At 53.1% G+C, this 11,436-nt stretch overlaps 1 long non-coding RNA gene across 5 annotated transcripts; it reads right to left on the reverse strand.

Moving 5' to 3' along the window:
* Positions 1 to 910: 910 nt before the first annotated feature.
* On the reverse strand, positions 911 to 6,092 carry Gm32600. Of its 5 annotated transcripts, XR_375283.2 has the most exons (5): positions 5,804 to 6,092; positions 5,508 to 5,714; positions 5,220 to 5,358; positions 2,411 to 2,589; positions 911 to 1,299 (listed from the first exon to the last, which is right to left on the reverse strand). It is a non-coding gene; the product is annotated as a predicted gene, 32600 (long non-coding RNA). The 5 variants fall into 5 exon arrangements; XR_001783584.2 differs by having other exon boundaries at positions 2,411 to 2,586; positions 5,275 to 5,358; positions 5,508 to 6,092; XR_001783585.2 differs by having other exon boundaries at positions 5,275 to 5,358; positions 5,508 to 6,092.
* Positions 6,093 to 11,436: the final 5,344 nt, after the last annotated feature.

Below are 11,436 nucleotides of genomic sequence, written 5' to 3' on the forward strand. Positions count from 1 at the left end.
CACAGTTTGCATGCCTGGTGCCTGCAGAGGTCAAAAGAGGGTGGGCATCAGATCCCCTTGGGACAATAGGGACCTGACAGTTGTGACCTACCGTGTTAATTCTGGAAACCAAACCTGGGTCCTCTACAAGGGCAGCAAATAGCTTAAACATGGAACCATCTCTACAGCACCCACAGGATACTGATTTGTTTTTAAGCTTATGAGCCTATTCATTAAATACGTCTGTACTGGACGTTTTATGTCCAAGCCAGAAGGTCCTGCTCTTCTGGAGTTCACCAGTTAGTGATCAATAACCAGTCTGCCAATCAGTGGTGATCAGGTTCTGATTGAGGTGGACAAGCTGCAACCCTATGGTCTTTTGGGATCAAATACAATGCATTTAAGAAAAAGACTACCTGCTGGGCATGGTGGCATTTCAGGGCTGAGGCAGGAGGATGGTGAGTTCCTGGGCAGCCTCGACTATAGAGTGAATCCTTGTTTCAGATAAACAAAGCAAGGAAAGAAAGACCGCTCACTGGGGACCTGCCTCCGACTGGGACATGACAGAGAGCTGAAGGAACCTCAGTGGGCCCTGTGGCTCCCTACACAGGGATGTGGGTCATTACTGGCCTTGAATCTGAACCAGCCCTTGGCATCGTGTAACCAATGGGGGCCACAGCTTCTCTTTGGCAGGCCCCACCCCAGGCCTGGTATGAGCGTGGGGGTGATAATGCTCAGATGTTAGCTTTGGCCATGATTGTACCGCTGCGTGTCCAGAGCAATGCTGGGTTTCTGCTGACCATGGGGACTGTCCCGGAAGGATCCACTCCTCCGTCACCCAGCAGTGTCCGGGAACTTCTGCGATGGCAGGAGGGCGGGGCATCACCCCACACTTCCCACTTTGCTGCTTTTAAAAATAAATAACAAGCTACAAGTTGGAAGGGCTCAGTTAGTAATTTCCAGCCCGAAGAACAGGAAGGAAACAGAGCAGGGGCTCACAGTCCAGCTTCACACCATGCCCATCTAAGAAAGTTCTGGAATCCTGTGTACCTGGCGGCAGGAGGTCTCCTTCCTGCTCCCACCTCACCATGGGATCAAGGGGAGGAAGAGAAGACATGTGACCAAGGCAGGCAGTAGGTGGCAGGTCTTGGGGAACAGAGCTGCAAACCCTGCCCACCCACCACTCCTTGCTCCTGAATCTGAAGGAAAAAGAGAACCAGGGAAGATAGTGATGAAGGGACCAGATCCTTCTCTAGGGTCCAGGCAGGCACTGTGCGGGGCCAGTGTCCAAGGAGCAGGCAAGGCCAGGGGCGTCTAGGGCTGTGGGAGAGACAGAGAGTATGAGCTGGTGTCATGAAGGAGAATCCAAACACCCCCCCCCCTCGCGCCAAGTGATGGTGTGGACAGGGTAGGAAGGGCGTACTGGGGAAGGGACCTTCAGTGGAAAGCCCATGGAGTAGTATGGGGTCTGAGATGGGAGGCTGAAGGTAATCTAACAGCAGGAGCGAAGGCTCTAGGTAGCCGTGAACCTGTCCTGAGCCACTAGGCCAGCTTGGCAGAAGCCGGGGAAGGAGGAGAGTATTATGGGGTAGAAGGCACAAAGAATGGCCAGGTCGGGCATGGCCTCAAGAGACAGTCCAAGGACCTCGGTTTTATGTGAGTGAGGTGAGAGCCATCCCCCACCACCCTGTCTCCAGCCACGTTCTAGAAGAGGGGACTGTGCTGCTGGAGGTCAAAGCAGAGAAATCAATGCAGGGACAGAGACTGTAGTCACTGCACATCAACTGTCATGCCCAGCAGGGGACTCAAGGAGATGCACCTGCATCAGAAGCCCACACCCATGAGCTGTAGCCATTCAGCCCTGCCCACACGCGCCCTCACACGCCCACACATGCCCTCACACGCCCACACACGCCCACATACAGCCATGCAGAAGACACACACTTTTCATCCCTGTTGATCCCATGTGTGTATTCTAGATGCATGTTCCTCACTTGGACTCTACACATGTGGGTGATGCAATGCAGTGTACAACCCACACACACCCACATGGATGTATTCTGTGAATGTATGTAGAGACATGACCCATGCAGCAACCTTCCACATACACCACACATGACACATACTGCACACACACACACACACACACACTCATTCACACCCTCTGACACCTACCACCTACTATGCCACAATATACCACACATCATACACACACAGACACACACACACACAAACATACACACGCACCCCTCACTCACACCCCCTGACACCTACAACACAATACACCACCTCTCTCTCTCTCTCTCTCTCTCTCACACACACACACACACATACACACCCTCACTCACACCCCCTGACACCTACTATGACACAATACATCACACACACACACACACACACACACACACACACACACACACACACCATGTACCTAGTGATCTATCGTCTCCATCAGAAACCACGTCGATATGCTCCTGACTTTTGAGTGGAGATCCAGCCACTGGATTTGCGATGCAGTTTCTGCTTCTCGCTGCTCGGCTTGGTTGGCCTCCCAGGACTCGGGGACCACAAACCTGCCTGGCAGGGCTGCTCAGGCAGCGTGGCCACCTGCTTTGGGGGCAGACACAGTCTATGGTAGCTGTCATCACTTTAATAACGAGGTCTGATCTGGGGCCAAGCAAAGCCCACGGGCACCTTCCCGGAACAAGGGCGTGCTCACACACTGGCACGCACACCCACACGCCCTCTGTCCTGAGCAGGGTGTGTGGGAAAGGGGCAGACTCATGTGGGAAGGAAGGACTGAAACTCTAGGGGACCCATGAGTCAGCACAGGGATGGGACAGTTAGTGGGTGTGTCTCTAGACTCTGAAGGATGAGGAGATAGAAGCCCAGATAAAGTCCACGAGGTAGGTGGGTTAGTCAGGGCTCCCTGATTCAACTTGAGAGGGACCAAACCCCAACTCAGATCAATTCAAGCTACGAGGAATCCAGTGAGTCACGTTAAAGACATTCTAGAGACGGTTTGCTTTAGGCACAGCTGGATCCAGGTGTTTGGATGATTTGTGCTTCCCACACCTCTGGAAGATGTGAGGCAGGGAAGGCTCGGTGGATGTTAGCTGTTAACTTCTGATGACAGCAGCTGCCAGTGCCCCTTTGACCAGGACAATCCTCCCAGCCCAGGAGCCACAGGGAAGCCACACTCTTCTCTGCTATGCAGGCTTCCACTGCTGTTGGGGTCGCAGGCTGCAAGCAGGCTGATGTCACCCACAGAGACCCTATGCCTGCAAATTCCCCAGCAGAAGGAAGGCCTCTGAGGCTGGGCAGACCTGGGATTCAGGTTCAGTTCTGGTAGCAACAGCTTCCCATGCCTCAGTTTTCCCCTTATAAGAAAAGGACAAAGATGCTCACTTCTTTTGTTGTGGTGGTGGTGGTTGTGGTTGCCTTTGTGTGTGCCTGTGCATGTGAGCATGTTCATATGTATGTGCTCATGTGTGTAGAGGTTGATGTCAGTGTCTTCATGCTGGGTCTCTTTCTTTCTTTCTTTCTTTATTTATTTATGTTGGTGGGATGGGTACATAAGCGTGTGTGTGTGTGTGTGTGTGTGTGTGTGTGTGTGTGTGTACATAAGTGTGTGTGCATGTGTGCGTGCATGCATGTGCGTGTGTGTGTAGGGATGTGAAGGCTACTGGTTGATGTTGAATGTCTTTATTGCTCCAGACTGTAGTTTTTGAGTCAGGGTCTCTCACCGAACCCAGAGCTGGAGGATCTGATGAGTGGCTGGCCGGTGTGCCTCGGCCGCACTGGAATTATGTCATGGTACCTGGTCAGTTGTAGAGATTGTACTCACATCCTCAGGCCTGTGTGGTGAGCGCTTTACCCACTAGGTCATCTCCCCAGACTCCAACTGATTGTTTCTGAGATAGGGCCTTACTCTGTAGACCAGGTTAGCCTCACATTGGCCATCCTTCTGCCTTGGCCTCTTGTTTGTTGGAGGGTCTCCTGCCAGGGAGAGCCTGGATTTGTGTCTGGGCATCTGGCCACGCAGCTGGACTCGGTGAGCATGAGGAAAGGTTAAGCTGCCCACACGGAAGTACCTTGTGAAGTGACTCACAGCTATGGAACAAGGAGAGACATCACACAAGTGTGGTGAGAGCCTACTATGTGCTTAGGATGTTAGGATAGGGGGGAACCGACATTGCATCTCCTAGAGATCTCTTTCCGGTGTCTAGTCCAGCATTTGTAGACAATGGTGTCTACTGTGGAGAGTCTGGAATGGTGACAGAGTACTGAAGAGGGCAGGCGACATCTGGACCAGGGCTGCCCAAGGTGAGGCGCAGGGAGACCCAAGTGTGGGAAGTGCAGTCCAGGCTGGAAGAACCATCAATGCAAAGTCCTGAGGTTGGAGCCAGCGAGGCTAGCTGGTGCTTGCAACCAAGGCCAGGCCCAGCTCCACCACAGGCTCCCAGAGTGCAGCCTGTCCTCCTCGGACTCCTGCCTCTCTTCTTGCAGATCCATCCCCAGGCCAGCATCGCCTTCCTGAGCCATCCCAGCTGTTGCGGAGGCGCTGCTGTCCCGATCCGCTTGTTTAATGACAAACAGCTCTTTTTGGCCTCACTTAAATATGCAACAGAGGCTGCTAGGTTCCATGCCCTGGTGCACGCCTGAGTATTGCCAGCCTTTGCTGTGCCCTCGGATCTGTGTCCTATCCTGGCCTCACCTGTAGAGCTGGGGCACTCTGTGGAGGATCTGTAGGTGATCTTGACTCTCCCCTATCTGGAGTTTGCCAGGGGTGTTCGGGGCCTTGGGACAGGATGCTGCCCCAGCACGGAGAAGAGTGAGCCAGCTAACCTCTCAGAGACTGTGGGAGGGTAGAAGGCAGGCATTCCTGGAACCGGAAGACTAGGCTCTGAGTGACCCGCTAATGGGATGGGTCCATTGCTTCCTTTAGCCAGAATCTCCTTCCACAGCAAAGACAGAGACAGTGATGTCTCTCAGGCATCAGATCATTGTATGGGTCCTGCACACAGCCACCCTCTGGTAGCTGTCTGTGTGGGTGGCGGTATTCTGAGAAGGCAATAGAGGCTCCCACTGAGAGCTCTGACTCCCCTGGGTCCTTCCTACAGCCCTCTTTCTGAGTCCCAGCCTCCCAAGGGAGGTGTGGCTATCTCTGCTGCCTGCCTGCACAGGGCACTGACTGAACAGTAGCTGGAACTGAACCCAGGCCTGCTGGGAAGGACTACCTGTACTGCAGGAATGGACTGGGGTCTCAGAGCGTTGGTTGCTCTGTGTTCTGACCTCTGGGTATCCTGGGATGTCAATGCAAGATGGCTATCATTCCGTCCTGGGAGAAGACGGCGTCAGAGATGTTTGCTGAAGGATCTGGGAACAGCAATGAAGAGGAAAGGACTTGGGGACCAAGGACCTGGGAGATGTTCCCCAGAGCCCTGTCTCCCCCACCGAGCCAGGTCACCCCCATCCTTTAGTCCCCACTTCCCTCTGCACCCCACAGTAACATCTCATCTCCTTACCCTTATCCTTCTTGGACCCAAGCTTCAAGTGGTAAGGGAGGCCACTTAGAGCCAAAGCAGTAATGTCCTGCCCTTGGTGAAATTCCCGAGGATGTCTCAGCCCTCAGACGACAGATCTACCTCAATCTTGGTTCAACAATCGCCCGCCGTGGTGGCCGTTCCTGCCTCTCCATTCTGACTCCCACAAGAGCTGCTGTTCTCACACACCTGCCGACACCCCCGGAATCCAGTTCACACTGTGGCCAGGGGTTTCTTCCTGCACCCTGAATTCTCACTGGTTCTCTGTCTTGTCCTACCTCTGGGCTCAAACTCCAGATAAGATCTTGGTGGGCCAAGCCTGTCCCAGCCTCCCTGTCCCCTGTTGGTGGCCATGCCTGTGCCAGCCTCTTGTCCCCAGAGGCTTGTCTCCCCTGCACCAGCCTGTGCAGTTCTGGCTGCCTGGACCTCAGCTTCACCCTCTCTCTCTCCAGGCAGCCCTGGTAGAAGCCACAGTGTTCTCCACACACACTGCTCTGTTGGTCCCCACACTCTGTTGTCACCATGGATGGCTGATGGCTCTCTCAGGATTTCCTCCCCCTGTCCCAGCCGGGGCCACACCTGTCTGTGTTCCTGTCATAACAGAACCCTTCCTTTAGCCTGCCTTGGGTGTCACAATCCCATGACTCCTTGCCCAGCAGTGGGGTCTTTGTGTCCAGGTTGTACCTCTATCTTCTTGGCTGTACATACTGCTCAGGTGACCAAGGAAAAAGAAGTGGACCGGCCGACTCAGCTTGCAGCTGCATAGAATCCACTCAGGGCTGAGATCGGCTTATACCAGAGTACTTGCCTCGTGTGCTTGGGCCCAGGTCCCAACTCCAGAGTGGGAAAGCAATTCAGTCCGGACTAACTTCTAATACAGAGGGGACTTGCTAAGTCACACACAGAGACCTAGCCTCAGGCCAAGCTCCTGGCCTCTCTCCCGCTCTTCTCGGGTCTTCGTGTTGGTGTTTTTCTCAGTTGGCTTCCACTGCCTTCCACTGAGCACAGCAAAGGCCTGAGGAAACCCGTGGATGGCCGGCACTATGCAAATAAACTTTCTAAACTCCAAAACACTGAGTGGTCCGAAGTCCAGAGACAGAACGGGTTTCCTGTAGCTGGAGGGGATCTTTAGAAGATCTGCTTAGCTGTGGGGGGAACTACAGGGTCTTTCCAAAAAGAGAGCTGTGTGGCTCACTCTGAAATCCAAGTAGTCACCAAGGAGGAGAAGGTGGTGAGAGAATCAACACTACCACTCCCAGCCTCTGCCTCAGAGTCTCGAGGGGAGAAGCTCGCTGATGTGAGGCAAAGCCAGAATGGAGCGCTGAAGGCTGGATGTGCAGGGCGGGCTCCACCGGGGTAGAGTTGCCCAGCCACAGGGGATGCTGCCAACAGTCCCTTTAAAGTGTTTGTTTTTCTGATTGTGGTGACAATGGTATGCTTATTGTTAAACCACCTCCAATATCTCAGAGAAGCATTTAAACAGTGGCTCCAACCCAGAGTGGTTTGGTCCCTGGAGGAGCAGTGTCTGGGGACATTTGGGGTTATGTTGGGGACAGGGTGCCGCTGGCATCTAGTGGGTAGAGACTCAGACCCCACAACATTCTCTGAGGTTTAAAGAGACCCCACCTACCTCAGTGGTGTCCAACTGTATGCAAAGGGATTTAAAGATGGAAAACATTTAGTATAGTATTCCTTTGGGGTCAGCACTTGGGAGGCTGAAGCAGGAGGATTGTCGTGAGTTCCAGGCCAGTCTGAGTAACATGTCAAGTCCAATGCCCACCAAGCCTGAAAACCTGAATCCCATACCCAGACTCGCATGTTCTGTAGGGCTGGAGAGATGGCTCAGAGGTTAAGAGCCTCTGGTGCTCTGGCAGAGGACCTGGGTTCGAGTCCCAGCATCTGCACGGTGGCTCACACCATCTGTAACTCCAGTTCGAGGGCATCCAACAAGCACGCACCGGTGCATATATACTTCACACAGGCAAAGAATTCATAGTCACAAAAGGAAGTAAGCAAATCTGAGCAAAGCAAAACCAACAAAGTCCTTCAGCAAAAATAATCCCTGACCAAAAGCAACTTGGTGGGGAGACGATTTGCGTGGCTTACACTTCCAGGTCACAGATGATCCCTGAGGGAGGTCACAGCAAGAACCCCTTGTCAGCTTGTTCTCAGACTTGTGTTCAGCTTAGCTTTCTTATCTAACCCAGGATCACGGGCCCAGGGATCAGTGCCCTCCGTGGCGGCTGGCTCTTCCTACACAGTTAACCATCAAGACAACCCTTCCACCCCACGCCACCCCCAAGACAGGCAGACCTGAGCTAGACAACCCCCAGCCATGTCTTCTCTTCTCTGAGTGACTCGAGGCTGTGTCAGCTTGCCAGTTAGGAATAACTGGTACACCACCCAAAGGTAGAAGGAAAATAAACTCCACAGAGATGTGCCATGGCATGCCACATGCATGGACACGCACACGCACACACACCCCCGCACGCACACACACACACACACACACACACACACACGCACACACAAGCAAATGCACACTAAGTAAAACCTTTTAGCTCTTCCCAAGTCCTCTCACGCAGGACACTGCTGCTTTGTGAGTGCCCACTTTGGGATCCATTGGCACAGCCTGCACATGTGGTCTGAGACACCAATCGCATCCACACGGGCCTGTTCCTACTACGAGTTTTGGGGGGTCTCTAAGGCCACTTTATTATTTCTGTACTATTTATCTCTTGGCCTTGATTCTGGGGACCCAGCCACCACTTTTAATGATTAATTCTAACACAATTGAACTTTGGGGTATCTCACTGTATAGCACAGGCAGGCCTTGAACTCATGGTGACTCTCCTGCCTCGGCCTCCTCAGTGCTGGGTCAGAGACATTTGCTGCCCCTCCCAGCTGGCTTAGTGTAGTCTGTCTCCTCCTCTGTGAATATGCATGTTAACTTAGTGGCCCACATCACTCAGCATTCCTTTGCAGACCGTGGGTCCTTTATTTTCATGAGCAAGGTTTTACCAAGATCTCTTGTCCTCAGAATTGTCTGGGGCCTCTCATACGTTGAGTGGAGTGCCCCACATGTGCCCAACATCTCCAGGACACTTTAGAACTTCTGATCTTTGGCTATCGGGTGTGAGGTCATTCTGCCCTCAGGAACCATGTGCTATCCTCTCTGCACAGAGCAGGAGGCCTACTTCTCCACAGCCCCAAGCTTGCCAATCTGTGTATATGCCAATCTGATAGGTGGGAAATGACATCATTGCAGCTCTTATTGGCATTTCCTTGGTTTGCTGTCAGAGCAAAATGTGTCTTCATGTGATCGATGCATTTAGTAGTTTTTTTTCCCTTGGTGACTAGTTAGTTTTGTGTTTATCTTATTTTATTGTTTTGCAAGAACTCTTTGTATATTAAGGATATGGGCCCTTTCTGAGAGTTCCACGCTTCCCTGATTTCCCTTCCCCTCTTCCTTCTTTGCTTTCGAAGATTGTGCCTGAAGTTCCCTGGAGCAGTTCACGGTCTGCATTGGGAAATAGCTCTGGTAACATGCTGTCTTACAGCACCCTCTGTTCCTGCCCTGTGCAGCACAGCCTCTGCCCACCGTGTGTCATTAACCCCTGCTCTTTAGCTACCGCCCAGCAGATCGCTTTCCTGGCTGGGAGCAGAGTTTCATTTTCACCTTCCCACTGGCCCAGTGCCCCGAGACTGTTTACATAAGAAACGGTTTGATTATACTGTGCAGCCAATGGCAGCCTTTCTCAGAAGAGAGGGGCCAGGAACATATAATCAGAGCCACTAACTGCACACAAAGCCTCACGGCCCACTCCGGGTTTCCCACCATCCCTAATGACAGTTTTTCAGGGAAAAATAAAAGCGGAGTTATGACCTCCTGCTAAAAACGTGTTAAGGAACAGGCTTTTAAGAGGAGACTGCGGCCTCAGCCTTCCCATCCTAAAATCCCGGCACTGCAGCTCACAGGCTTTGGGAAAAGTCATTTCAATACCGGGATCACTTGTAAAACCATCACTTTCAAGGTCCAGGGAGAGGGTTCGCCTTCAGGGGCCTGAAGCCTCCACTGAAAGTGCTCTCTCCAAAGAACCAAGCACCCATAATTTCTCTTGCAGGTTCCTTCAGTCCTGTGGCATGATGACAAAACCAAAGACTCATGTTCTTTCTGTCCCCCCCCCTGCCTCCCCACCCCCACCCTGTTCTGGATGCTTGCTTCCCCTCCTGTTTTCAAGGCGGCTGCTACAGCTCCAGGCGCCATAGACAATATTCCACAAAGACAAGGCTGGCTACCTCTGCTCGCCTGTCTCCTCCCATGAGCCGCACTCCCCCTGAGACTTCTCATTATATCACGGGTCTAATTCCCAATCAGTCATCAATAGGGAAGGAAAATGTCTCAGACTGGCTTATGCCTGCAGCAACCTGCTTGGGGGCGAGGGTAAAGACGCCCTGGACATACAGGCTGACAACCACGGAGCAAAACTGAGCCCTGCTAGGAAAGAAGGCATGGGCAGGAAGGGTCGTGGGCACAATTCCGGGCAACCATTAGGGGCATTAAGGGTAGACGTGGCAAACTCCAGCCATGTACAGTCCTCCCTAGAGGAGGACCACTGCTGCCATAGGCCAGAGAGTCTCTCAGCGCATCAGGATCTAAGCTTCAGGATTCTCATGTGGATAGCCCACGGCCGGTGACCTCACACTCAGCAAGTCCTGAGAGCACACCCACCCCATCTGTCAATCACTGTGCCTGAACCCCACCTCCCCTTCCCAGACCTTGGTAAGTAATCTGGCTGACATTTGGCCTTTCATGGCCTGTGCCGTCCCCTCTGTCTAGAGCCCTCCTGCTCTGTCCTGTCTCCTTGCTCAGAGAAGCACCTCTAACCCCACTGCTGCACAAAGGCCTCTGCTACCCCTTGAGCCATTGAACTGGTCTGGGTGAGCGCACAGCTCAGCCCACCTCCCTGTGGACTCTACCAGACTCAAAGGGGGAGGGGGAGGGGAGAGGAAGGGGGAAGGGGAGAGTTTATCATCTTTGTCATCATCATTATTGTTGTTGTTATTGCTTTAATCTCTTTGAAGGAATGAATGGATGCAGGCTGGAGGTGTGTCTCAGTGGGCAGAGCACCTGCCTGACACACCTTCAGTCCTGGATTTGACCCTGGGCACCCCATAAGCCAGTTATGATGGTTACACCCAGTCATTCCAGGGGGGGTCAAAAGTTTGAGGTCACCCTGACTACACAGCCAGTAAAGACCAACTTGGGCTAGAAAGAAAACAGGGGAGTGGGGTGAGGGGCCTGCCCACTACTCTGTAGTCGGAACACTCTTTCCAAGAGACGACTCTAACTGTGGTATTCTCCTGTCTACAGTCCCCATGGATCCGGTTACCCTCAAGGCTAAGCCCAGGGCCTTAAGTGGCTTTCCCAGGCCACTGGAGGGGCTGCCACACACCTGGCTGCAGCTCCCCTATCCTTGAACACCTCACTCTGTGCCCCAGAGCCTCATGTTCTCCCTGCTCCTGGGCTTGGCTATGCTCTGTGCTTCTCCTGGGAATCCAGCTTCTCTCCTTCCATCTGCTCTGCCAACCTCTACCCACAGCTTCACACAGGTTCCAAATGGCTACGCTGGCCCTGTCACTCCTTCATTCCAGTCAGTGGGAAGTGAGAGTCCCGTTTATTTACAGAACTGTGGGAAGAAGCAGCTGAGGGCAGGCCCCAGACCAGTTCTATACACGTGACCTTTTGTCCTGGACACCTTACCCGGAAGACTCTGAGGCCCAGTGAGATGCGTGTAGCCGGGGGCAGTGGGGCTCATTCATCTGGCTGGCAACATCAGCACCATCCTGAGTGACACTCCTCCTGACAGGGACTCACTCAGAGACAGGACAGAGTCCTGTCCAACATGGA

Source organism: Mus musculus, chromosome 2, assembly GCF_000001635.26.
Source record: "Mus musculus strain C57BL/6J chromosome 2, GRCm38.p6 C57BL/6J".
NCBI lineage: Eukaryota > Metazoa > Chordata > Mammalia > Rodentia > Muridae > Mus > Mus musculus.